This window comes from Lepisma saccharinum, chromosome 4 (genome assembly GCF_977018435.1).
Source record: "Lepisma saccharinum chromosome 4, izLepSacc3.1, whole genome shotgun sequence".
Classification (NCBI taxonomy): domain Eukaryota; kingdom Metazoa; phylum Arthropoda; class Insecta; order Zygentoma; family Lepismatidae; genus Lepisma; species Lepisma saccharinum.
The window spans coordinates 2,468,079-2,495,516 of NC_139232.1; the positions used below are offsets into that span (position 1 = coordinate 2,468,079).

At 38.9% G+C, this 27,438-nt stretch overlaps 1 protein-coding gene across 4 annotated transcripts in view; it reads left to right on the forward strand.

Annotated features, from left to right (window-relative positions):
• LOC145986359 (ecdysone receptor-like) overlaps positions 1-27,438 on the forward strand; it is a 1,118,076-nt gene that overhangs the window by 785,659 nt on the left and 304,979 nt on the right. The window contains exon 1 of one of the 4 annotated variants that reach the window (XM_083120241.1): positions 16,284-17,379. The exons of the other annotated variants lie outside the window; for them this stretch is intronic. The gene's annotated coding sequence lies outside the window, so the exon portion shown is untranslated. Of the gene's footprint in view, positions 1-16,283; positions 17,380-27,438 lie in introns of those variants that run through there. 4 annotated transcript variants of the gene reach the window in all.

Consider the following 27,438-nt stretch of genomic DNA (forward strand, 5'->3'; position numbering starts at 1 on the left):
TTTAACAAGTTTGAAAATAAATTTATTGTACACGCAAGTGCAATTTGTAAATATTATCTACCTTTATGGAAGATAATATATTCAATACTCATTTCTTGTACGAGTATGTCTTAATGCTGTGCTATAAGCAAGGAGACAGAGGGGGAACTTGCCCCTGCTGAGATATCTGTGAAAAGTTCACGATATTCGAATGATGAAATTGTACTTTATTACAAATAATATTGTTTTCTCTTATTTACAGACAATAAATCACAGCAGATAACTACCATGTCCAACAAAATAAAGAGTCATTATTATGACAGACATTAGGATCGTGTTGACTGCCGTAACTAGGGGCGTGAGGGACGGAATGGGGAAGGGAAATTTTATATTCCCGACGTTCTTGGACTGAAAAATTCGCCATCTCCCGACTAGATTGGGAAATTTTCGGGACGGAAATTTACGGAAATTTCCCGTCGCCACGTAGTGAAAATCTCGAATACACACTATTTCCCCCTAAATTGTCTTTTGAACTTCTGCAATAAAAACTGTTAATTTCAAGAAATTTCAGACACTTGCAGTGCAGAAAATAACACTTTTAAATACGATCTTTTGGAATTTCTCGACTATTTGGAATCCCAAAAAAGTCTGGAAATCATTTCCAAAAGTTCACAATTTATTATCAAAATGTGAGGGGCCTGAACACAAAAACTCAGGAATTTTATCTAAATATTTCCATGTGTAGCTCTGACATTATTGCCATTACAGAAACGTGGCTACATAGCGGTGTATATAGTACTGAATTGTTTACTGAGAACTATAAGGTATTTAAACATGATAAACAAAGTAATAATAGAGGTGGGGAGTGTTGATTGCCATTAAACAAAATATAAAAGCTGACAATGTTGTATTAAGCAATAATCTAGCCATGATCTGTGTTAAAGTGACCTTAGATAATAAGATATACTATATAATTACTGTGTATTTCACACCTTCCTCAGCAGTAGATGATTATATGTATTTCTATAACTTATTCGAAAACAATAAAGAATTTCAAGGTAACAATATTATTATTATTGGTGATTTCAATTTACCATATATTGTAGATTCAAGTTATAATCTTCAGGCAGGAGGACCTTCATACAGAGCTTTAGATAATTTTTGAGTCTCTATGACTTGAATTCTATTAATAACATAAAAAATAAAAACAATAGAACACTTGATCTCATTTTAACTAATATATGGGATTGCGTTACAGTCAATATGGACGAATTTACTCTTGTAAAGGAAGATATGCATCATCCGGCATTAATTGCAAGTGTGAATTATACAAAAACAAAACGAACTTCAAGAACTAATCCAGTTGTAATGTTAAATTTTGAAAAAACAAATTTCCGCAGAATGTATGAATTGTTTCGAGATACAAATTGGAAACCTATTGGTAGTATGAATAATGTAAATGACGCTGTAGAATATGTCAATGTTAAAGTTAACTAGGTTTTTAATTCTACAGTACCAACAAGGAGAATCTACTCAAACAGTAAATACCCGCCCTGGTTTACCCGAGAAATTAAGGATGTGTTAAGATTTAAAGAGTGTTACAGGAAACGAATGGAATATGATAATGATAGCAGAATAAAAGAGTAAAAACACTTATAAATAGCGCATACAACGTGTATCTAAGGGAAACCGAGGAGAGTATCAAGAATAACAGTAGACTGTTTTGGAATTATGTAAAAAATAAAAAGGGTAGAAATATGATTTCAAACCAAAGTATGATGTACGGTAATACAATATTACAAACGAATCAGGAAATAGTAAATAGCTTTGCTTCTTACTTTTAAATCTGTTTATATTGATTATCAAGTGCATATGACATAACTGAGGAAATTGAACTACAGGTATCTAATCCACTTTCAAATAATAGAATTACCGAAAAGGAATATTGGGAAGCGATAAAAAAAATTAAAACCAAAAGAGACCAAGGGCCAGACGGAATTCCTCCCTATGTAATCAAAGCTTGTGCAGAAGTATTCATGTCTCATATATAATTTAATAATAAAGATGCAGAATTTTCCTAAGTTATAGAAATTAACAAGAGTCTGTCCTATTTTAAAAACAAATGAAAATACAAAAATAGAGAATTAAAGGCCAATAGCCATAATATGTGCACCAACAAAAGTTTTCGAACAAATCTTGTATTCAAGAATATTTAAACATGTTAAAAGTTCCATACACAATAGTCAACGTGGTTTCTATCCCTGTAGGTCTACCACAACAAATTTAGTAAATTTTGTGCAAAATGTTTCCGATGCACTTAACTGTAGATCAATGGTGCATACAATGTATATCGACTTTGCAAAAGCCTTTGACAAAATTAACCACGACATTTTATTGCGTAAATTATCAAGTTTTGGTTTAACGACTAATTTCCTAAATCTAATGAAATCATATTCGCAAGGAAGGAAACAATATGTATTATACAAACGATCTACATCTGCTGAGTATGCAGTGAATTCAGGTGTTCCCCAAGGATCAAATCTCGGACTCCTGCTATTCAGCTTGTTTGTGAATGATTTACCGACTCATATGTCATATGTACGCAGACGATATTAAACTTTACAAACAAATTGACAACAGAGAGGATTCGTTAATACTTCAGACTTAGATGTGTTATATGAATGGAGTTGTATGAACGATCTTAGTTCTAATATAAACAAATGTTGTTTCATGCAGTTGAGTAATAAGAGGTTTACTTCTCAATCTACTTACTCTATTAATGGTCAAGTACTTCCTTAGGCAGATATAGTTAAAGACCTTGGTGTCCATTTAGATTCTGACCTGACCTTTAAACAACATGTGTCACTTGTGATTAACAACGCATATAAAACGCTAGGTTTTCTTATAAGAAGTACGAAGAACTTTAGAGATATTGACTGTATTAAAACCATATATAAAAGTATAGTGAGAAGTAAACTTGAGTATGCGTCTATTATATGGTCCCCTATTTATACATCTTATGAAAATAGTCTCGAAAGAATTCAAAAAAAGGTTTCTAAGATATTTATATTTTAAAAAATATAATAGACCACCACAAATCACAACGCCCTACAAAGACCTACTTCAGGAATTCAATTTCGAAACTCTTAGTAATAGGCGAAAATTGTTAGATCAGTTGTTCCTGTATAAAACAGTAAACGGCATGCTAGATAATAGTTTATTTCTTGGACAACTTCAGTTTAATACAAGGAAGAATAATTTACGTTGTAGAAATATTTTCATCCCTAAAATTCCAAAAACCCAAAAATTTAAGAGGTGCCCGATTAATAGAATATGTGATATGTATAATGAAATTATGATTAATAATTAATCATTCCATAGATTTTTCAATATCATTCTTGATTTACAAGAAAACATTAGACACTACCAATGTAGTCAATGGTGCAGTAACGCCACTCCCAATCAGAATTCACTCCAGTTACTTCGAGGAGTCGCCCATTAATATCCGCCACAAATAATTACAACATAAAGAAACAGCCCGAAGATGAAATAAATAAATCTGAAAATGGCTTTAAATTAGTCATCTAAATTTTCAAGGTTTACTAAACTCCATAGATGAATTTAAACAAATAATATAGGACTTAAACTTTCACGTGATAGCCATTACAGAAAGCTTGTTAAAACCGAACATTAGTAATAATATGATAGACATCGAAAATTACACATAAGTTCGACAAGATAGATTAAACAAATCTAGAGGTGGTGTATGCCTATACATATCCAAATCGCTTAAATGGAAATTTTTAGACGGGTTTGTTAATAATGATATCGGAGTAGAGTCCCTTGTAATCGAATTAACTATCGATAGGAAAAAGATTGGAATTTTGGTAGCATATAAACCCCCTAATGTCAGCTATACTCACATCAGCCTCCAACAGCTATACTTAAATTACGATTACTTCATTGCGTTAGGCGACTGGAATATCAACATGTTAAGAAATAACGAAAGCAGCACTCGACTCCTTCCGAGTATAATCAAGGAAGTTCACGGGAAACAATTAATTACCAAACCAACCAGAGTGACAGCGACGTCAAAGTAATTAATTGATTTAATCGTTTGTTCACAAGATTTAATTGTAAAGCAAATTGGGCAGAGCGAGTTACCTGGAATTACAGATCACCATATTACATACTCCATATTTGACCTGTACGCACCAAAACAGTTTCAAAAATTTATCAAAATTAGAAATTTCAAAAGCATCGACTTGGACAAGTTTCGAAAAGACGTGGAAAATGTGGAATGGTGTAAAATCGAAAGAAACGAGGACGTAGATGCAGCGGTGGAGGCCTTGAATGATAACAGTATCAGGTTAATAGATAAGCATGCCATCCAGCGAAAAATTCGTGTAACCAAACCTCCCGTCCCCTGGATTTCAAATCGAGTAAGGGAATTCTGGAAGTTGCGCGACTTCTTTCATCTGAGGTACGTAATTACAGGAGACCCAGACGCTCTCCTATCATACAAATACTTTAGAAACAGAGCCAAAAAAGCAGTCAGAAACGCAAAATTTAAGCACTATAAAGAAACGGTAAATATGAATATAAAAAATGCTAAGAAGTTATGGTCTAACCTCAGAAGCCAGGGACTTTTACCAAATAAAAAAGAGTAATGCGCTCTCCTCAGATACATTTCAGCCTGATGCCGTAAACGAGTTTTTTGTTAACACAAATGCACCCTCAGATAGCAATGCACCGGTGATTGATGAAATTAACTCTTATCTCCAGCAACCCAACAATGACCCGTTCATTTTTACCCCAGTAAGTAGCGAACAAGTACGTAAAATAATAAACAAAATGAAATCAAACGCGTGCGGTTATGATGGCATAAACGTAACTGTTTTGCAACATTGTATCCCCTTTTGCTTAGAAGCTCTTACGCACGTTATTAATCTTTCCGTTTCCAAAGGTTGGTTCCCTCAAGAATGGAAAAAAATGCGAAGTAACACCTATACTAAAAAATCCAACCCCACAGAAATTAAAGTTCTAAGGCCCATTAGCATTCTCTCCACAATGTCCAAAATACTTGAAAAGGTAATTTATGAACTAATACTTCCACATATTCAAGGTTTCCTACCACACTTTCAATCTGGTTTTAGAAAAATACATAGTACTTGCACTGCTCTGGTAGATATCGTAGACAATATAAGTAAAGGAATAGACGAAAATAAAGTTACACTGTTAGTCTTGTTGGACTATTCAAGAGCATTCGACTCGATCAATCATGAATTGTTATTGGTCAAACTGTATCACCATGGCGTTACCGTAAACGCGTTAAATTGGTTTCGTTCATATTTAGGCAACAGAAAACAACGTGTGAAATATCGGGAACCGGGAGTTACGTACTCAAAATGGTTAGCTGTTCAACAAGGCGTCCCTCAAGGAAGTATATTAGGTCCACTACTATATATGATTTACGTAGCTGATTTCGAGCGTGCTGTCCAAAATTGCCACTACCATCAGTATGCTGACGATTCTCAAATCTATATTCAATGTAATACAGAAAACTACGATAATGCGATGACCAAACTCCAATTCGACCTTGATGCTATAACAAATTGGTCCAATTAAATCCAACAAAATCTTGCTTCATGATCATAGGAACTCATGGTACACTTAAAAACTTCACAAAAATGCACCTTCTTCTCCAACTCTCGGCAGTATACCGCTAAGCGAAGTGAATACATGCAAGAACTTGGGGATTGTGTTCGATAGACACTTAAATTGGGAGACACAAGTAGAATTTATTGTGAAAAACTGTATGGGGAAACTTAAATCTCTGTATCATTTAAAACATGCTCTGGACGCTAATGTTAAAGATCGCCTTATGCAAGCACTCGTTTTATCTACACTAAGACTATTGCGCTCCAGTGTACAGTAATATCTCCCAGGGCCTAAACTATAAACTTCAAAAAATTCAGAACTGTTGTATACGTTTCATATTTAACCTAAAGAGAAAAGGACATGTAAAGAAACTTACTTGGCTAAACGTTAACAATAGAAGAAAATACTTAACACTCACCTTGATGCACAAAATACTTAAGAGTGGCCCCCCAAAATACTTACTCGATAACATCTGCTCTCGTAGAACTTCGGTCGAATATAATATCCGCAAGAAACACAATCTAAAAATCCCCAAACATAAAACCGCCACATATAACAAGTCCTTCATTGTTACAGGGATAAGGGAATGGAACAAACTGCCTGCACCATTGACTAACATTAATTGCCATCAAAGTTTAAGAAACAACTAAATAACTTACTATTGTCCCAACATTAACCTTCATATGTAAACAATTGCATCTGCACTTACACATCACACAATGCATACATACCTAACACCACAGACACACACAATGAACTACTGAAGACTTATTGCTTATCTTTTATACTTATTAATTCAATGTATCATTTTATTATTGTATAATCTTTATATTATCTTTCTTGTATTATCATGGTCAATGTATTTTTTTTCTATGTTTTTATTCATTTATTGTATCTTTGACAAGGGTTGGTTGTAAGAACGGACCACGAGGCCGAAACACGCTTGCTTAAGTAAAGACCATTCTATTCTGAAAGTACGAATATGCGATAGTTAATACATAATAACTGTATTTATACTCAAAATTATATGATTATAATTTTCTTTATTTTATTTTACTTTCTTTTCTTTATTTTATTTATAAACTGTTCTGTTTGTCTATAGGTACTTATGTAATTAATACAATTTGTGACTGGATTGCATATGTATCTATTGTAATTGTAATTGTATTGTAATTCTGTAATTTTGTAATTACTATTCATTGTTATTATTATTACTATTATGTACGCCTTCTGTCATTGGAGAATATACCTCTTGTATTGTATTGTAATTCTGTAATTTTGTAATTACTATTCATTGTTATTATTATTACTATTATGTACGCCTTCTGTCATTGGAGGATATACCTCTGTTGAAGGTAATAATAAATAAATAAATAAATATGACTATGACAATTCACGCACAAGATTAATATATGCTGTTGAGTTGGGTTTTAAGTCCACGTTATGCACAAATAGGCTAATCGGGACTGGACCTACAGTTTAAAGTGGGATCCGAACCACTTGTACCTCCACCGGGTATCGAACCCGGGAGCCCTTGATTACAAAGCGACGACGCTACCACTGCACCGTCGGGGAGGCTCCTATGTAATGGTATTGGATTTTCCATGGCAAGGGGAAACTTTTAAAATTGCAACAACAGTTACGAAACATATGTGTGATGTGCATTTTACATCTATGTAAAGATGATATTTCGGAAAATACGTGGATATATTACGCATACCTTACGACGAACGATTTTTACGTGGGTGGTTCGTTCTAGGCCTCAGAAGACTGGTCAACACACAGAAACAAATGTCTCTCTTCACACCGTTGCCTATTGTTGTTTCACACACTTTGTCAATTCTTTAATATATGTTTATTTACTGGCAATTTCTCGGCAGTATAATTGCAAGGCGAGGTATAAGCAGACCCTTTGAAAATTGCCAACCTGCCACAAACTTCACGATTTCTTCAGAAAATTAATATCTTGCTGTAATATTTAGCTAACTAACTCCCTAGCCTTCTTAAACCCGAAGGTTTATGGCTGCAGCAACACAAGCCTTCCATCTGTCCCTATCCTGGGCAAGATCAATCAAATCTTTTCCATCCTTACCGATTTCCTTTAGGTGCATCTCAATGTTTTCCCTCCATCTTCATCTTGGCCTTCCTACAGGTCTCTTACCATCAGGTTTCCTGACAAGAATCCTGTAAACTCTTCTTTCCTCTCCCGTTCTTGCCACATGGGCTGCCCACTGTAATATTTAGCATAGTTCTTAATTCCTAAATAGTAATCTAATCACTTCAAGTAACTAACAACTGTGGGATCCTCAATGAATTGGGCCTGAACAGAGACACGGTACAAGCACGTATGAGGGTTGTTAAATATTGGATGCGATTATCACAAGAGGGCCAAACTACGCTGAGGGGACAATGTTTGAAAATACAGACAAGGGAGGAAAACGTTTACAGCTGGGGTCTGGAAGTGAAAAATATCTTATATAATAGCGGAACGGTTTGGGTATGGGAAGAGGGAGGAAAGGGGGGGGGGACATCTCAACAGAAAATCAAATCAGAGACAGGTTACTGGACATAGACAGACAAGAAATAATAGCAGACTGCCAAACAAAGACCTGAATCAGGGAACAGCTAAGAGTAAGAGAATGGGGGAAAGCGAAATATATCCAGGTTGCGGGAAAAAATGGAAGAGGCGCGCTGGCATGGTTCAGATTAGGGGGATGGAAACAACTAAGAAAGATAAACGAAGCAGGAGAAAGGATATGCCCTTTGTGCGATGGGGAGGAGACGGATAAACATATCCTACTGAACTGCCCTTCTACACGTGACCTAAGGGACAAATGGATGAAAAACGTAACAGGGAGGGAGGTGATAGAAGTGGTAGACGACAGAATAAAGATAAAGGAAGCGGGGCAGCCAGTGGGGAAATAGCTGGGAGACGTAAGAGAACGGCGGGGGAAAGCTATTAGAGAAGGCAGCGAAATGAGTGATCATGCTCCAGACGAGCCATCTTTATAGTGTAAGTGTGTGAAATGTAAAATGTATGCGTTTTTTGGTGAGAGTGCAGGAAAAGAGAAGTGGGGCGAGGAAGAAGGAAGAAAGACTGGAAGAAGAACTGTCGAGGGAGGGGAAGAATGTGTATATAGGGGACAAAGTAACAGAGAGCTTAAAAGAAAACTAAATGTAACAATATATTGTAGAGAAAAATCTAAACTATGTAGCGCGTACAGCCTATGGCTCGCACAGAAAGAAAATAAACTAAATCAAAAACTATATGAAAGTTATTTTTTGTTTTCTGCAGTTTTGTAAGTTTGAGAAAATGTTCGCAATCTCTCCATTAAGAGAACTATCGAGTTGATAAATTAATTTCACACGTTCACCTCATAAGAACAAACTTCTCCCTAAAATTATACTATTTTTGCTTGTTTTTTATGGTACTGAGTGAAGATATTCTGATAATGAATGCTGTTCTGACTTAATCTTAATAAAGCATTTGTCCCGGAAAAACGTCATCGTTCCATACAGAAAAACAAATAGTTAAAATGTATCTCCATATTTCGTAAGCGTAAATAAACAGACTTACATAATCGTTCGAACAATCTGAAGACAACGGCAGACTTCACTTCCTATTTGTAAAAGCCCCATTCCAAGTAAGCAGAAGTTATCAGATTTTGTAATACAATGTAACATGCATCACTTTCTAGGAATTTTCTGTCCTCTTCCTCACCTTGTGAGTATTGTTGCCGTGAAGAATAATAGGCTCTTGAAGTTATGCAATGTTGCAACGTTACTGCATTAACACAGAGCACGTTGTATCAGAATCTTGCAACTGTGTAGTTACGCGCTAAAAATATTGAGGAGGACAAGTTATCACAGTGTAGAAAGAAGCGTTGCTTGGAAAAAGAAGTTAAAAGTACAAAAAAACATCGAGTTTCAAGGGCGCAACCACATGTTCTAATCAGGAAAGATTACATTCGTCGCCGTTCGGATATTTCCGGAGATGTTCGTGTAACAACCGGCCGCCCTTGAACCGCACTCAGCTCGAGGGCGGAGCCTTTGGTTGTTTGCTATCCGGCGTGACTTGTAGTTTCGACGAGCTGCCGCTGTGTTCCAGTGGCGCTTCGTTCGTCCTACGTCGATATGCATTCTGTTCGGTAAGTGAACGTTTGTTGCTTGAGTTTCCTTGAAAACGTCCGCACTTGCCAAGGAAAATATTTCGCAAATAGTCGCAGGTGGAAAAGCAAAACGATGCGACTCCCACCACACCAGGGATAGGACATTGTGCCTATGTAGTCATAGGAACCAGTGTTGCCATAACCAGAAACCACAATGTCCCTTTTAAAGAACTTAATTTCCCATTTTCATCCAAATTTTCCCTCCATCTAGCAAAATTTGAAATTGAAACCACTTGAAACTTTATCAACTGGCAGTAGTAGTAGTAGAAATAATACTATTTCTTTTGACCATGGAAAACATTAATTCACACAAATGTTAAGATTGATTAAATGGACGAAAATAAGAAGGGAACAACAGGTAATAATGATTATTGATAGCAAATTGTACACTTTGTTAAATGTGAAAATTTATATTCGGTATCACAATAATTTTGAAAATGATCATGAGAAGATTAATTGAAGGGCTCGGGTGTAGAACATGGTAAGTGACATTTTGCTCATTTCTGAGTTCATTAAGAAAAAAGGTTATTAGAAGCTATGCTGTAGATAAATTGCTTTCGTGTTGTGTTTACCAATTTCAGAAGGCTTCACTAAATCCAATGCAAATTGTTTGACATGATAATTTGACTCGAACATTGAAGGATGACACATTTCACTTTGTAACTAAAAAATAACCGAAATGTCACTTATCATGTTTTACACCCTAGCCCTTCAATTATAACTAAGTCAAAACCTTATTTTTTATTGTGGTTCGTTTTGGGGAGTTAAAGGAAATGACAGGGAAATGTAGTTCATAAAAGGAGTTCGAATTTAATTTTTCAAATTTCTCTGGAATTAATATTTGAAGTGAAAGTTTTCCCTTTTCCCTAAATTCCACCTCAATTTCCATGCACCGAGGGAAATTTCCCTTCGTGAAACAACCCTGATAAGAACTTCTGAAGTTGTAGTATGTAGTGTTGCCATATATATATTAATCAAAGAAGGAGAAAGGAAACACTCACCGGACAGTGAAAAAATTGAAACAAAATTTTCGCTAGCTTAGTAGCATCATCGGTGTGAGACGAAAGAGTTCCACTGTCCGGTGAGTGTTTCCTTTCTCCTTCTTTGATTTTTATTTAGCCCTTTTGGCCCTCCTTGCTTTGATATATATATATATATATATATATATATATATATATATATATATATATATATATATATATAAGTATTAAAGTTTTCGAATTCCTGCAAACGAAGAATATAATCATGAATTCATGAACGATTGGGCATGTTTAAACTTGCAATGCCATATTTCTTACTTCTTATTCAAGGAGGACTGAGTGCACGATGTTCGTCCCCTCGAAAATATTACCAAGCCCAAAATAAAATAAACAAAATACTTGTTTATTGTTGTATAATACAAAGTTAATTTATTTTGCGCAGAACTTGCATAAAGATATGGATTGGATTGTAATTGTGATTCTACAGCTTTGCGTTGACAGTGCCTACGAAAGTTCATGCGTAACATTATGGATGATACGCATAAAAGTAATGATAAGGGACTCTACTTTTCATCAGTTGAACCTAACAACCTTTTTTGATATTCAATAAATCATCCATTAAAAATTTTTGACACTAATTCCGTTGGTAGGACAGCTGTTCTTATACAAATTTTAGTGATTTTAACTAGACGTCAGCTAGATAATGAATACATGCTGTTATATCTCACCTGTTATATCATTTTTTTTACCTGTTCATGTAAAATACTTTTATCTTCACAGCTGTTTGTCATCCCTGTTGGGAGAAGAAAACATTGTTTTAATAAACGTTTTTAGCTTTTTGTGAAGACCTGGTCTCTTCCACTGTCCGTGAGGAATTTTTTAATGTATTATTATATTTTTAATGTGTTGTGTCTGTTATGTGCAGGTCCCTTTACAACCCTTGCACTTTCAATTTTTTCCAAGAGGCTTTTTACACCTGTTTTTTAACTCTTAAGTAAGAATTGTAGATAAGGGGCTATTTCTCCGAATATATTAAAGGGTGCAAAATGGCCTTACGTACCCAAAAATTTTAAATCAATCAATAATAATCATTATTTTAATTTACCTAGTTTATTGATTGAGTTGGCATTTTAAGTTCACTTTATGTACAGTAAGGCTAATCGGGACTGGGCCTACAGTTTAAAGTAGGATCCGAACAATTTTGTGCCTCCACCGGATATCGAACCCGGGGCACCTTGATTACAATGCGACGACGCTACCAATGCGCCATCGGGGAGGCCCTTACCTAGTTTATTATTATTTATCTTATTAACCTATTGATTATAAACTTTATTACTATTATAACACGTAAAACACTTGGTTCGGACACCTCAAGAAATGTAGTTCTATATTCGTGCATGTCACTAATTGGAACTTAATCACAGGCTCAATTTACAGCAATGAAACGGAAGACAGAAGGAGTCTTTTCCTGTTGTGATTGCTATACAACTGTTTCAAGCATTGACTGGTACCTTTTTGGGGTAGTAAATAATCTGTGGTGCTTAGGTTAGGCTAGTTGGGTTTGGTTCTCATAGAAGAAAAATGGTTGTAGCAGCAATATAACGAGCTTTCCTGTTTTGAAAGCAAAGTTAAATGGAAAACACAAGAACGATAAGTATAGCAGTGATTGAAGGGATGCAAACATATGGCGACGTGAGGAGATGGAAGAAATATACGTTCTTGTCTTGCCAGGCGATGTTATGGAGAAACTACAGAGATGACAAAGAGATTGGAAGGGATTTCCGTCCCTTAATGGCTCTAGGAAAGAAATGTGTTTGCGAAACAGTTTTGATGTGAGCCACATCTTCCACAAATCCAAGGAATGTCCAAACTCCTGATTCAGGGACTGGTTCAATCGCCCGTGGAGAGGAGTATTTAAAGCTCCCTGCAGGCCCTTGCCCTGTTAGGTAATGCGACGCAGGACTCGGCAAGCATTGCACTTGAGCCTGATGCAATTCTCGTAAGAGGGCGACCGTCTCTGCCAAGGTCGTGACGTCACAGGTTGCAGCATCCGTGCAACTTTGAAAACAACTAAAGTTTTGCAGATTTCGTATTTCTACCGTTAAGTGTCAGTCAAATTTGTGAGGTAGTTGGTTGTTTGGTGCATGTTTGTACCTTAGAATTTATTTTAGTTTGTTTTTGAGTCTTCTTTATGCACAGAAAGGCTAATCGGGACTAGACCTACAGTTTAAAGTGGGATCCGAACTACAAGTGCCTCCATTGCGCGAACCCGGGACCCATTGATTACAAGGCGACGATGTTACCACTACGCCATCGGGGAGGCCCCACATGCATGATTGCAAGTGCCATTTGGTTATCCACGGTGGGAAAACGGAAGTATGGAAATGGGAAGGAGAGGTTATGGTTTCCCTTGAATGTACAATCTCGTCATTACACAGAAACGTCGTCGCCTTGTAATCAAGTGGTCCCGGATTCGATACCCGGTGGAGGCACATAATGGTTTAAACTGTAGATCCAGTCTCTTTTAGCATATCTGTGCATAATAAATGTACTTAGAACAAAAGTAAGAGGTCGCCCGGTGATTTAAATCTGCGACTTCCGAATACGAGTCTGGTTTGATTTTGATTTATTTTATTTTACTTCGCGTTTTGTGCCTCTTAGCTAATTTGCGAAGATGGGGATGAGTGATGAAATTGGTGAATGGACATTCACAAACAACCATGCCCGAGCGGGATTCGAACCCAGGACCCTTGGCGTCGCAGCTCGATGTGCTAACCACTCAGCCACAGGGTCCGGCGAATACGAGTCTGGAAATTGAGTTTAGGTACAATACATTAATTTATTATTATTAATAATTTGTTAAGTAGCTCGAAAATTAAGATATCTACAAATCATGGGCGTCCAGAGAGGGAAAATATATTACCGTTACCCCCCGCCACCCCCCCCCCCCTTTGAGAAATTGTCAGTCTTAAATTATATACTCCGCAAGTAAGTCGTGTATTGATCGTTGCAGAAACACGATAACTTCAAACTCAAGCAATGTTTTAAGGAAATATATCTTGCTTGGCATACCGGCTGGGAAAAAAACCTGTGAACGCCTCTGCTTCAAATCAGAGAGTTTGCCAGTGGAATGGATCCCGGATTCCCATTATTACAAGCCAATATCCTAAACCTATACCAGGAGTATAACTATTCAAATCCCGCCTCTTCCTGTGTGCTGCTTGTAGGCGGGTTCTTTGGTGTCAATACACATTCTTGGATTCGAGGAATTTTGCTCGGTGATAACAATAAAGGAATCGTTGAATACGTGGAACTGTGACAAATATAGATCAAACAATCTTTTTAATATTCCCAACCCTGTTGGGCGATGACAACAGTGTTTCATCAAATGTTTGTAGCTTTTTGAGAAGAGTTGATCTCTTCCACTGTCTGTGAGGAAGATTTCATGTTATTCTTACTTTTTAATGTGTTTGTCTTGTGCAGGTCCCTATACAACCTTGCAGTTTTAATTCTTCCCGGAGCTTCTTACACCCCATTTTTTAAAAAAAATTTATTGTTTGTTTGATTTGCTTCGCCTTTTGTGCCTTTTGGCTAATTTGCGAAGATGGGGATGAGTTTGTCTGTAAAAAAGTAAAAAACAAAAAAGTGAAGTGCTCCCCTGTGCTTAGCACCACGCCATGAAGGCGTATAGGGGGTGTGGGAGTAACGCCCCACACTTTCTTGATCCGGTCGTGAGTGGGGGTGATGTGATCAGCACCACGCCCCTGACCGCCTTTACCCCCCCAGGTTTCCCCAGTTACACATGTTATTCGACGCTGGGTGGGCGCCGGGGCCGCTTCCAACGTTAGAAAAGTTCCCGGATTTGAACCGGCCGGGGATCGAACCCGGAACCTTTAGCATGGTAGTCAGACGCGTTACCGACTTTTTTTTTTTTTTTTTTTTTAAAAAGGAAAGCCCCTATGCGGAAGCTTCCCCCATCACACTTCATTCACTCATATCATTTCATTCATATTTCAATTTCAAGACTTTTCAGGACAGACAATCACAAACATCCATGGCCGAGCCGGGAATCGAACCCGGGACCCCTGGCGTCGTAGCGCGATGTGCTAACCACTCCGCCACAGGGGCCGCCCTCTCCGACTGAGCCACCGCGGCCAGTTTGTCTGTTTGTTTATTAAAATTTGGAATGGGTGCCTCAGCACTTGAGGCTATTTGCACTCGTCTCAAGATACAAGGAGCTAAAAAACCATGCCTAAAGTTAAAACCAGGGTGGATGGGAATGAGTGATGATATGATGAAATTGATGAATGGACACTCACAAACATCCATGCCCAGGCCAGGATTCGAACCTGGGACGCCTGGCGTCGTAGCGCCATGTGTTAACCACTCCGCCACGGGGGACGGATTTAAATTTTTAAGTAAGAATTTGAGATAAGGGGATATTTCCCAGTATGCATTGGAGGGTGCAAAATGGGCTAATGTGCCGACGCACCCAATTTTGATTCAATAATTTAATTTAGTTTCACTCCACACACATACACACGCAACCGAAAGTTGCCAATGTTTGGCAAGGAACGCACCTTGAGCCAGAGAGAGGAGAGGGTGGCAGATGGTAGGGCACACATAACTCTTCAGTTGATGTGTAATATTGTATGATATTAATTTCGCCAGTCATTTTTTCACTACAAACGTTGGGGGCCTGTGGGTTGTAGCTACTGTTATTGCCCACCCTGCCCTTTTTGAGCGTCGCCGATGGCTTGTTTGCATTCAAACAAATTTGTTTTCTGCCTGTTTTTTGTAATTTGCTATTTTGACTAATCGCGGCGATGAAGATAAATGATGATTAGATGGAATTGATAAAGGGGCTCTTGGCTAGGGATGGACGATATCGCAAATTTGATATCGTGATGGCAGCCAGTTTAATCTTTTGCAGGGCTCGTGTTGTGTTCTGTCCATGTGTGTTTGTGATTGTCCCTTCATCAATTTCTACTTATCACAATTCATCCTCATCTTGGCGATTACCCAAATGTGACATAAAAGCGAAGTCAAATAAATGAAATCAATTGCAGTTTCATGATAATCTAAGGTAGGATTAGAATGATGGAGGGAGTACCGGATTAGATACCCAATAGATTCACATAATTATTCGGATCCCACTTAAACTGTAGGTCCATTCCGATTAACCTATCTGTGCACAAAATGGGCTCAAACTCAAGCTAAAAGAACGGAAGAGGTTTTATATATATACCACACACACACACAAAACCGAACTTCGTAATTTCATATTGGATACTTGGGAACTGATCAATTCGCCCGAACAACACTGATAGGCGACTGAATTCACGGGAATCCGCATTCAAAGGACGACCGTCTAAGAAAACGCAGGAGTCAGTCAGTCAGTGTGCCAGTTGGCAACACTACACCGTGGAAACCTTCTGGCTGATGAGAACGAAATGAGCATGCGCAGATGCATTGCGCGGTTGGATTGCGTGGCGCTAGCGTCGTCTGCTCCTCCTTTCGTGGCTCCAATGACTTACAGCACAGACCCCGAACAGACGAATTCACAGAGGACGTTTTTGCCTGTGTTCTATTGACTTTTTGGGAACACGTAAACAAGCACCAGTTATCGAAATCGTTAACGTGGATAGTTGCGAGTATCTGAACGTCGACCGTTGCAGGGATTCAGTGATAAGTAACACATATACTCTCTGGCCGAGTTTCACAGTGACTGGCTTGGAATGTAGGTCATTCCCTCAGCCCCGGGACCTGCTTTTTTAGCGGAATAGTGAACGACGGAGTGAGAGCGAACGCTGTTTGCTGATTTGAGGAACGTGCGTGTGAGACGGTGGTCGAGAGAGTGTTTTTTTTTTCATTTGTGAATCAGAAGAATTGTGAAAAAAGTGCCAGTTCGTTTTCAACCCTGTAGATACTGTGTTGTTTTTGTCACGTATCGCATTCTTAGTGTGAAAAAATAGTGATGTTACTCGTTGATATTTCGCAGAACCTGTTGCTTGTTGACTGTGTGGCAGTGATGCTACGTGAATGACCGCCACACCAACACACATTCGCCGCCTGTTTTTAGAGTTTCTGTCTGGTCTGTTACTAGCGACGTACGTACCACGCATGCCCCGAGCATCCCTCTCTCAAGGTCTTTCTGGGAGTCGGTGCACTGTTTGATCAGTTCCTGTGCCAGCTGCCCGCGGTCGGAGGCTTTTGCTATCCCGTCCACGTTGTCTTTTTTCTCCTTACACTGTCGCGACCCTGAAAATACACCGCCCTCAGGAACAGTTCTAAGAAGGTGCAGCATCGTTCTTCTTGAATTGTGTAGGAAAAAGCAGCGGCACACAAGGGAAACCTGTGCGTGTACTATTTTTTCTGTGGTTTTTTTTTGTGTGTGTGTGGAAACATCTTGACAATAAAAGTCAAAAGTCCGCATTGTTGCAGGATTGTGCGCGAGGGATAGAGTGAGTGTTTTGTGCGTGAAGTTGCGTATGTGTTTGAACACAGGATTGCTCAGAGTGACATGTCATTGTGGATAACAACAGGACAGAAAGTGTCTCCAGAAAGGATCTTGCTAACGGATTTGTCAGGTGAGTCCCATTTTATGTTTTACCCTTGCAATTTCTGTTGGAATTCGCACAGAAGAATGTGAAGGTTTTTCTCGCTTAGGCTCGACAGGCGATACCAGAAAGGAAAGAGAGAGTAGATTAGTGTTTGACCTCATTCTTCCAGTAGTGGAACAGTTTTGTAACCTTCCCGTCCTATGAGAAGCTTCAACTCGCCTGCAAAATACACGCTTCGGCGGGGAAACAATATAACGTGTTCTCCAGATTTTAGTATTATTATTACGATTTGTACCGTGTCCGTAGTTGAGAGAAAACAACAGCTAATGGTTGCCCAACAAACGCATTGTAAAGATACCAGGAGATAGTTGCAGGACTTGTTTGGTCTCCTGTGGGGAGGGGGATTAAAGAGGAAAAGGCCTGAGGGGGAGAAGACTGGAATTGTGACTGGTTTTAATGTATGGTGTCTCGTTTTGGTGCTAAGCTACCCTGTGTTGTCTGTTGCTTCACGGCGTTCTAAAGCTGCGAAGAGCTAGACTCAATTGTTGCTTGTTTGTTGCTCGTAGTCTGTTTTAGATTATTAGATATTGTTGGTACTCAATAAGTACAGTAGCGTTATCAATGTGTGTGCATGAATACAATAGATAACGAGGCCAAATTGCAATTCCAGGCAGTTCGGTCACAATTTTAAGTGAACTTTATCCACATAGGTTTATTGTTTCTACGGATCGAATTCAATAAGCTACACAACATATAGATCGTTGGACTTCTCCATGATTAGACCTTGACTGGCCTAGTAATCCGGAAATTGTGGTCCATTCACACACACACGTGACGCACCCACTTTTGACGCACACAAATGGGGTACCAGCACAAATCATTGCTCCCGACATACACGAGTAAGAAAATTAATATTGTGAAGTTGTGGGAATCTTGCCTCCAGAGACGGGAAAGTTTGTCTGAAAAGTAACAACTTACTTTACTTTTAAAAGTAACGCATTACCATTACTGTCCAGGACAAAATACCCACTGAAAGTAAGGTGTTAGTTTGTCACACAGTGTAGACAGACAAAATTATAATTGAATTTCCACACGATAACTATTCTCCGTGGGCTACGAAGTCACGAGTACTCTGTTCGAATCCAGGTGAAGGATAGGTGTTTAATTGTGTTTTTTCCCCCTTCATTTATTTAATCCTATTCGTCGGATCTTTCCGGGCAAATAAATTTGAAGAGGGCGATATTAGTATTATACAGTATTATACTCCTGTTGAGGAATTTTTGAGAGCAGAAATTGTTGTGAGAAAATTCCAGATCTGATTAGCTTATCTGAGCAACAGAACACAACAAACACATTTTGTAAGTTCACGTTATCGTGAGCCAAGAAGCTATTGTTTCTGGGAATGAAAGGCCTATCCTGTTACTCACTCCAACGCCTGTATTGATGCTTTAAAGAAGAGCATTTTCTTGTTGCACACATGAAGGAAAGCATCTGACAAACTTTCTCGTTTCCACGAATCCATTTGCATCGTCTGGTAATTCTTGAAATCATCGCCCGTTTCGTCAAAGAAGCTTCCTTCTATCCCAAAGGTACAAGGAATGGGATACCATACTCTTGATTGAATAAGGTTTTATTTAACGTCGTATGTGAACTAGTTGTCTTCTCTTGCCAATAGGCTGCAAGGTATCCGACCTACAAATGGTATTCTTTCCCATGACTTAACGAGTTTTCATAATGTTGATAGATAGAACATCAGCTGTGGCATGTTCAGAAACTACGGGTACATTACATCTCCGCCATTTGGAGGCTAGATTAAAAATATATATTATGGCTCTAATTCACAAATCTCTCCTGTGTACATGTTATTGGAGTCAATATATGCAGAGGCAAATGAAAACTTTCCAAATTTTCGCTTTTCCGCAGCCCCAGTTTACGAAGCGATTTGCCTGTTTATTGACCTGATTTCAACATATTTTCCCATAAGAAAGACTATACCCATAATTACATATTGCACGTAATAGCAAGTCTAGTTCAGTTATACTGCACTGAAAAATATCTGAAAGCTATGCAATAATGGTCCCAGGACATCCACATCACATTTTGGTCAAGCCTCAGTGGAGTTAAAATGGTGTTGATTACAACCATGTATCTCTTATTTTAACACACTTTGGGGCCTTCCCGATTGCGCAGTGGTAGCGTCGTCGCCTTGTAATCAAGGGGTCCAGGGTTCGATACTCGGTGGAGTCACATAATGGTTCGGATTCCTCTTGAAACGGTAGGTCCAGTCCTGGTTAGTCTTAATGTGCATAAAGTGGACTTAAATAAACCTAACTCAAATAAACTGGTAAATGTTGACTAAAATATAGTGTGGAACTCCAGAGACCACTGTCTGTCAATTTAAAACCACTTTTTTCCCCGTCTGTTTTTCATATTGAAGATAAAATAGGTAAAGAAGACATAAAAACACAAAGTGTTAGGAAACACGTCAGTGTTGCTATACCCGAATAGGCTGACTTGCTCGTGTAGATGTTCCGAAGTGTTTAGAGTACACCGCCAACTTCGGGCAACGATTAGGAATTTCGGCGTGTTTTCTTTAATAACTCCAAATAAAATAAGTAATAATCTAAGAGTAATTAGTATTAAATTTTCAAGAAGTAATTAAACTGCGATTTACTGCAAGTCTTGATGTTCACTGAATTAATGTTTCTAATGAAACAAGAAACGCTTGCTTTCCAACTCGTCGACCAAGTATGTTTTTGTAAACTAAAGCGTGTTCTATTTCGCTACTTGCTTCTGTGCTCTATTCTGGTAGTATCCATGAGATCCGATATTCAACTGCGTACAAAGCTGTATACGTGTGATACAGCATGATGTTGACTCATTTTATCATTTTTGCCTTGAAAACTTGATGAAGGTAAAGATACACCTTGCACGTTGGAGGCATATTGGAGGGAATGTGGAAGTAGGACCCCACACAGTCACAATCACTTGGGGAGGTTATGTGATCAACACCGCGCTCCGCACGCCTTTACCTCTCCCACCTAAGTACCTTTTTATCAAAGACTGCGTGAACTCCATAACCGCTCTATTCATGAATATAACTGGAAAAATCCCCGAGATTACTCATTCCGGGAATCGAGGTCGGGTCTCCCACGTGGCAGTCACGTGGTGTTAGTTTTTTGAAAACACATAAGCGGTCGTTTTCCAGGTCATTCTAGTTCTCATTCTAATTTGACGGACAACCAAATATATATATATATATATATATATATATACCAGGACTGGACTCATGACGTAGCAACACACAACGCTGACCACTCAGCCACGGAGGTCAACTACCGCAGACTCTCTTCTTGTAAACTTGATAGGGAATATGTTTCCTCTTCACAAGGAGAATGGAGGATTGGTTGCATATGATCGAAAATCTGAATTTCAGCTTTAAGCAAAAAAATTGAACAAAACTACGTGGGGCAGAAGCCCCCTAAGGGTGTATGGTAAAAATGGCAAAATTGGCAAACCGAAAAAATGGCGCAAGTAAAAATCACAAACGGAAAGCAAAAGCAAATGATAAATAATTCATATGTAAATTGTAAAGAAGAAAAATATTGATGCTGTGTTTAACAAAAATAAATATTTATGCACCTAACCCTGCATTGTTCTTTTGTTATCTAGGGCCCGGGACTTTATGTCCTATAAAAGTGTAAAATATGTATGTAATTATGTCATGAAAAATTACAAATATGTCAGAAAAATGCAGAAATATTCCTAGTAAAGCCAAAAATATGCACAACAGTACTGTCGAATTACTCATACCCGATAGAGTAGAGTAGGGGCTGTAATGTACCGAATGTTATTTTTACTTTTGACTGATTTTTGTGAAAAGCGAAAAAGGAAAAGAAATTAGGACGAAACTTCTTTACTTCCCGTGGAACAAGGAGAGAGAACATTTTACCTCAATAATGTTTGCATGGCTATCAATTGTCGGCGGGATAAAAAAAGTGGGGTATTATTGTTCTGTACTAAGAAAAGACGGCACCTTTCTTCCTCCGTAATTTCCATATCCTGCCATCGACAATATGAACTATCCGTTGTGCTAAAGCTACGAAGAAAAAAATATGAAATAACTGATTATGTGCGAGAGAATTTCGAAATTATACAGAAATATGTCTTATTACAACAAAATTGAAGAAATATGTTGTAAAAACGTGAAATTGGTGAAATATGTCAAAATATGCTTTGTCAAGTTTGTCTATTTCGGCTGATTTTCATCAGATATGTAAACATCTCACCCCCAATAATAGATCCGAAGCCAATTGAAAAATATGTTATAACATATCACTGTCGGTACAAATTCTCGTAGTTTTCTTCTTTGGCAGTTGTCCTCTCTCAGCCTGCAGAAAGATCGGTTTCATTGCTGCATTTCCTTGCTGGATGCACCTGCTTATCTTCCACAATATAGCCTACAGTCTGTACTCTGTAGGATATTTAGAGCCCACCATATCAAAAAAAATGTTGTTTTATTGTTTCTACCTTCAAGTATATTGTATGCAATGTTATCTTACACCGTCCAAAATTGGAACACTTTGTTATCTTTACAGCAACGTAATCAGGTGAACGATTATGGTCATAGGAACTCACAGGATTTTGTTTTTAGAATCCCTCGACACTTGAATTTGTTCCTCCACCTTATAACATTCTTCAGATCAGACTGTTGTAGAAAGAAGAGCTTCTCTCCAGCTTTACCAGATTTAACATTTTTCATTTTAAGAAGCGAACAAGTTCGTCCCTCTCAGTAACACAAATTAGTACGAGGGGGTTAGATAAGGGCTGACTTGAAGTCCTACTAGTAACAAACATGTGTGATTGGTCAGCAGGTGCGGGCAAGGCGTAAACTTGTTTTCAGTCAAGATGAAAACCCATTCCATGCTGCACACATGCTTCAAAATATTTGCAAAGGTTTCCTTTTATTAACATATGATTCTATAGTGGCAGTAAGTCCTGCCAAAAGAAATAAAGGGCATTATAATTATTTTTGGAAACATCAAATAAAATGTACCCATTCGAAGACAATTTAATGTTAAAAGACACCAAAATTATAATAAATTTTAATTTCAAACTGTGAAATGCAAGACGTATAATTTCTCGATTTTCATGTGAAATCGTAATATACTCGTATTGTATTTGCCATTTTTATTGTCATTTTTACCGTTGCCATTTTTTCCTTTTGCCATTTTTTCCGGTGCCATTTTTCCTTTGCCATTTTTACCTAAATCCCCTCTAAGGACCAGATCCTGCCAGAGCGGCGTTTTCATTGGGTGACGCGTGGTCAGCAAATCGATTCCCATCGCCGCTGTTTCCTGGCTTTCGAGATCGGAGCCTGCTACTTCTTTTCAAGTAGCTCCCCAATTGTCTTCACGGAGCTGGGTCAACGCCGAAATTTTGGGGGCTCCAACCCGGAACCGCTCGCACCAAAAGCGAGAGCGCTAACCATTTGGCTACGCGGGGGGCCTAAAGATGAAAATTTGTGTGCCCTAATTAAATAAGTGTCTAGTTCAGGTTTTAGGAGAGTTTTCTTGTGGGAAATCTAGTCCCTTCTTGAACACAAACACAGTGTTGCCAGTGAACTGAGCAAGTGGTACCGCAACTAGCGTCCGCATTTAAGCGGCCGGGAACTTCTTGCCCCGACTGTACCGGCTAGATCAGACTCATGTAATCGCATTTCATGGCCACGGGTTCGCGCCAAGAGGTGGAAAAGTAAAGTTGTGTCTAAGTTTGTGTATTCGGAAGACCTAGTTTCTGTTAAAACTCTCTCTCGGTTTCGCTTTTGCTCCGGTAGCCTCCTTCCCAGGCGAGCGCTTGAAAAACCGGTTGGGTTTTTGTGCGGCCGAGTGGGCGTTCGTGGCACTAAGTGTGTCGCTTCGTTCTGTTCCCTCTTTTTCTTCGGCCGTTGTTACTTTCCGTCGTGTGCCTTTTTGAGTATTGATATTTCTGCATTGTCAGCAGCAGAGTGTGTGAGGATGGGATCTTGCTGCGATACGAAACCTTGTGCTGGGAAACGAGGCTAAAAGCGGTCGTTCTTTTCGTCTCGTACTAAGAATGCTTCTCTCACACTCGATCTCGTCTCGTTCTGGTCTCGTGCTAGTCTCCTATGACTTCATTACCAGCGAAATCTATATTGTACTTCACGTGAATTGCAGAGAGAGAGAGAAAGAGGTCTCTTGTTGGTGCGTGGTTGCAGATTGACGTCAGGAATAGGAAAGACTCAGCGTTACAGGGAACTGCAAATATAAAGTACAGTAGCACTTAATTGGATACCCCACAACATATAGTAACAATCATTACTATAATTGGAAGATACAAGAAAGGTGTAGACACACAAGAGACGTGAGTAAAATGCAATTGTGGGTAGAAACACACTGCGGCAAACTGCTTATTAAAATCAATAGAGAAATTATTAAATATTGCAAGAATCGGGATGCTGATAGGTTTCAACATAAATCCTCATGCACAACTTACATAATGAAATAGGAATTGATTTTTTATCAGGTGCATAAAGAAACCTAATGCCAGTGAAAGGTTTGAGAGTGGTGTAAATAATGGAACTATTACTTCGCATCATTTATTTATTAAGTTCAAGGGGACGTGTTAAATAATGTATAGAGTTTAGAAAATTAGAAAGGTATTTATGAGTAAAATTGTTGGGACCGATCGATTATTTGAATGATTGAGTTGGTGTTTTGTGTCCACTTTATGCACAGTAAGGCTAATCGGGACTGGATCTACAGTTTAAATTGGGATCCGAACCACTACGTGCCTCCAACGGGTATCGAAAATTGTTGGGACAGAGATATCGAATAAAAAAGAAAATCCGGGACGAGGTCTTGTCAAGATTGAAAACCGCTGCTACAGAGGCAGGGTGAACCCCAGGGCGGCCAGTCCGAAGAATTTCCACCCATGATCACCTACCCTTGGAACTGAACCTATCTGGGTTTTCCGTCAGCTCTACCGACTGGGGAACCGCTGTCTCAATACGCCTCTGTACTCTCCCTTTCTTGCGTCACTACTACTGGCAACTGTCGTGGTAAACAACCAGGATTGACAACCTTTTGACTTCCTTGGAAATTTCTTCATTGATTGATTTGCCTCACTTAGCTTTCGTGCCACTTTTGGTTCATTTTCTAAGACTGGGATGAGTGATGATGATAACTGATGAATGGACACTCACGAACATCCAGGCCGGGATTCTAACCCGGGACCCCTGGCGTCGCAGCGCGATGTGCTAACCTCTCCGCCACGGGGGCCGGCTGAGAAATTTCTTCAGAATCGCCGACTCAAGCATGTTAAGTTGTTCAATTGCAACTGTTCACTTATGTCTTGGTATTGAGGCAGAAAATGAGGGAGGAGTTGCAAAATGGCAATGTGTTATCGTGTAATCCCATCCAGCCGATGTCGCCCATTTCATTCCAGCGTTGAAGGGAAACAAACGCATCCCCGAGCCATCATCTTTTTGGATAGCTGCCAAGCTTCCGAAGCACAACTGGTAATTTGCTCGATCGGGACGTAATGATTGTGCAGCTCCCCTGTTTCGGATGGAATTTATTGCCTTTAGGTTGGAAGCGGCAGTATTTTGCCGGATTCTTTTTCTTGTCTTGTACGTTCTTAGGTCCCTTGATGCACACCGGATCCAACAGAAGAGAATCGCTACATCCTGTGGGCATTTTCCACCATAAGAACTAAAACTGCTGAAAATGCCGTTCCACATAATATTTCATCCGCAGTTGAACAGCCTCATTGGCCAAGTGCATCGACGGTCGACTCTGCACCAAAGTTTTAGGATTCGAGTCCCGGCATGCGCAGTGTCAATCAATTTCATCGCATCATCACTCCTCATCGTCGCGATTAGCCAAAAGCGACAGTAAAGGGACGCTGAATATGAAAAAACCAAACCAACTATAGGGGGCGTGTTGTGTCGATTCGACTGCGTCCAACTGAGGCAAATGCTGAGATGGTTCCTTTAAAACTGACACAACTGTTAAAACTGGCACATGCTTCCGCGGTCCCAGATGTACAACCAACACGTATGTGACTTCATTGTATTGTCTTGCCTTTTTTACGTTCATTCAAACCAGCTTCTGTGACGAAGAGGTAGGCTCCGAATCCAGAGATCCTAGGTTCTAATCCTGGGTAAGACATCGTATTTTCGGTGCATTTTCTCCCTAATTTAATCAGCATTCAGTGGAAAGGCAACGTGAAGTAATCCAAATAGGAATAAATATTGTATCAATTTATGACGTAGAAAACAGATTTATTTAATTGATTTATTTTATATCAATTTTGTGCCACTTTTGGCTAATCGCGAAGATGAGGATGAGTGGTGATAAGATGAATTTGATGAAAGGCAACTGCCAACATATTAACACAAGCCCGACAGATGATTATGCTAACTGTGAGTCAAGACGCCAGAGCCTCGTTAGACCTCCCCAATGGCGCAGTGGTAGCGTCGTCGCCTTTTAATCAAGGGGTCCCGGGTTCGATACCCGGTGGAGGCACATAGCTGTTCGGATTCCACTTTAAGCTGTAAGTCCAGTCCCGATTAGCCTTACTGTGCATAAAGTGGACTTAAAACACCAAATCAATCAGCCAGAGCCTCGTTAGTCTGCACGTAGGAAACAGTGTTTACAGAAAAGCTACAATAGATATAATATGTATGTTTGGACACAAAATGTAACACTCACACTTTTCGTACATCTGTGAAGTGGAAGCTTTTCCTATTCTGTTCCTAGTTAAATCTCCCCTCCCGTCGTTTTTCATGTTGCATCCAGCATCTCCAAAATGGAAAACGGAAAGCGAGCTGCGCGCGCACTGAACAAAGAATAATAGAGAAACGAGCGTAGCAGAATTATCAGTTCGCTCCAGTTCCGAGGCAGTCGTAGAAATAAACAATAACACGCTAGAAGATTGTAGGCGCAGTGAAGCAGCGTTTCATACATTTCCTTTTACTGATTTCATTTACTGGATTTATGAATCGCCATTGGCATTTCATTCTAGCGCTTTTTCGAGAACATACTTGTCTTTTTTTTTTTTAAATATCAATGCTTATCCCAGAATAAATGTGGCAGAGTTTATATTTTAATGCAATTGTATTACCTTATCAAGTATATAACACACAATAACTCCAAAGTACCTCTCTCTCTTTCTCTCACACACACACAGACACACACACACATACTTTTTCTTTCTTTCCTTTTGCCAGACTAGCAAAAATATTCTGTAAAACTTAGATTTTTTTTACAAGTGAAAGTTACAAGTACAAGATTACAAGGCGGCGACGTTACCATTATGCCATCTGGTAGGCCCTGTTGATGACCTCTATGTAGTTTAATATGTGTAGACATTGGTTAAAGAAACAACGTATCAATATAAGTTGGGGAATTGCAGAAATTTAATTAGAGCTCAAAACAGAAAAGCAACGTGTGTGTGTTTCCGTAATGATATTAAATGCATTGTAGCACTTAGAATGGGCCTTCTGTATTACCAATATTACCTAAAGTTGTACTAAGTAATATTATTTGTCGATGGCAATGCGCTGCAAAGAATCGTTACGCTTATGCGTCCATGCAGTAACCAACATGCTTATCCGCCCTTATCAGAGAGCTTAGTGCTTATCTTTTACAAGTTAAAATGGTTGCAGTCGCTATTGATCGGCAAATTGTTGAGCATTTCGGATGTGGGAGGCGTCGGCTGTTCCTTTCCACGGGAGAGTGGCCCTCACGTGCCACGTGCCAGAGGAGAAGTGGGTCTGATTAGAATGCAAATTGTTGCTTTCTACACATGCCGTTGTGTGCGCGTTCATATCCAGCTCTTTCATAAGCCGTGTCTTCTTTTGCATGGACGTTGAGTTTATGTTGCTTGCAAGTGGTCGTTCTGTTTCGTGTGCAAGTTCGGACATGCCATCGCTTGTGCTGATTTCACAAAATGTCGGAGAAGCTAAAACTCTCTCTTGTTCAAATGGAGTATCTTCCTTGCTATTCTCCCCCAATAAAAATGCATGTATTTTTTATGAACTAATTATTACTCGTTATGGTG